The sequence below is a fragment of the Mandrillus leucophaeus genome, unplaced genomic scaffold, assembly GCF_000951045.1.
Source record: "Mandrillus leucophaeus isolate KB7577 unplaced genomic scaffold, Mleu.le_1.0 Scaffold267, whole genome shotgun sequence".
NCBI lineage: Eukaryota > Metazoa > Chordata > Mammalia > Primates > Cercopithecidae > Mandrillus > Mandrillus leucophaeus.
In genome coordinates this window covers 3616549-3618652 of record NW_012102776.1, presented here as the reverse complement: position 1 = coordinate 3618652, position 2104 = coordinate 3616549, and positions in this window count along the sequence as shown.

Below are 2104 nucleotides of genomic sequence, written 5' to 3'. Positions count from 1 at the left end.
TTTTTTTTTTTTTTTTAGGTTTGTCAAAGATCAGATGGTTGTAGATGGATGGTATTACTTCTGAGGTCTCTGTTCTGTTCCATTGGTCTGTATATCTGTTTTGGTACCAGTACCATGCTGTTTTTGTTATTGTAGTATTGTACTATAGTTTGAATTCAGGTAGCAGGACGCCTCCAGCTTTGTTCTGTTGGCTTAGGATTGTCTTGGCTATATAGGCTTTTTTTTTCTGGCTCCATATGAAATTTAAAGTAGATTTTTACTAATTCTGTGAAGAAAGTCAGTGGTAGCTTGAGGAGGATAGCACTGAATCTATAAATGACTTGGGGCAGTATGGCCATTTTCACAATATTGGAACAGAAAACCAAACACCACATATTCTCACTCACAAGTGGGAGTTGAAAAATGAGAATACATGGACACATGGAGGGGAACATCACACACTGCGGCCTGTCACGGGTCGGGTGCTAGGGGAGGGATAGCATTAAGAGAAATACCTAATGTGGATGACAGGTTGGTGGGTGCAGCAAACCACATTGGGAAGTGTATATCTATGTAAGAAACCTGCACAGTCTGCACATGTATCCCAGAAGTTAAAGCATAATAATAATAAAAAAAACACTATTTGAGCAAAAGAAACCAGGAACAAAGGATGACACAATATGTTACTCTATTTACATGAAACTCAATTTGAATTCTGGTCTACAGACTAGAAAAGCATGTCAGCAGTCGTCTGGGTCCAGAAATTGGTGGTGGGGATAGAATGTAAAGGAGTACAAGAGATAATCACATGATTGTAGGTGCGCCACCTTATTCCTGTGTTCTCTACTCTGTTTCATTGGTCTATGTGTGTGTTTTTGTACTAGTACCATGCTGTTTTGGTTATTGTATCCCTGTAGTATAGTTTGAAGTCAAGTGGCATGATGCCTTCAGCTCTGTTTTTTGCTGGCATTTCCTTGGCTATTTGGTCTGTTTTTTTGTTCCATATGAATTTTAAAACAGTTTTTCTACTTCTGTGAAGAATCTAAATGGTAGTTTAGTAGGCATTGCATTAAATCTATAAAGTGCTTTGGCCATTGTGACCATTTTTATGATATTGATTCTTCCTATCCATGAGCATGGAATTTTTTTCCATTTATTTGTGTTATCTCTGATTTCTTAGAGCAGTGTTTTGTACTTTTTATAGAGATCTTTCACTCCCTGGAGAGCTGTATTCCTAGATATTTTATTCTTTTTATGGTAATTATGAATGGGATTACATTCCTCATTTAACTCTCAGCTTGCCTCTTGTTGACATACAGGAATACTAATGATTTTTGCATGATGATTTTGTATCCTGAGACTTTGTTTAAGTTGTTTATAAGCTTAAGGAGCTTTTGGGCTGAGACTGGGGTTTTCTAAGTATCTGACAAAGTTCTAACATCCAGCAACTATAAGGAACTTAAACAAATTTACGAGAAAAAAAAATGCCATTAAAAATGGGCAAAGGACATGAGAAGATACTTTCCAAAAGAAGACATACATGCAGCCAACGATCATATGAAAAAAAAAGCTAAACATCACTGATCATTAGAGAAACACAATTCAAAATCACAATGAGATATCATCTCATACCAGTCAGAATGTCTATTACTAAAAAGTCAAAAAATATCAGATGCTGGTGGGGTTTTGGAGAAAAAGGAATGCTTATAAACTGTTGGTGGGAATGTAACTTAGTTCAGTCATTGTGGAAGACAATGTGGTGATTCCTCAAAGATCCAAAAATACCATTCAAGCCAGCAATCCCATTACTGGGCATATATCCAAAGGAATATAAATCATTACATCATAAAGTCACATGCACACGTATGCAGCGCTATTCACAAAGGCAGACATAGAATCAACCTAAATGTTCATCAGTGATACACTAGATAAAGAAAATGTACATATACAACATGAACATATACAGAGCTATAAAAGTCAATGAGATTATGTTTTTGCAGGTACATGAATGGAGCTGGTGGCCACTATCCTTAGCAAACTAACACAAACAGGAGAACAAATACCACATGGTCTTAGTTATAAGTGGGAGCTAAACGATGAGAATACATGGACACGTAAAGGAAAA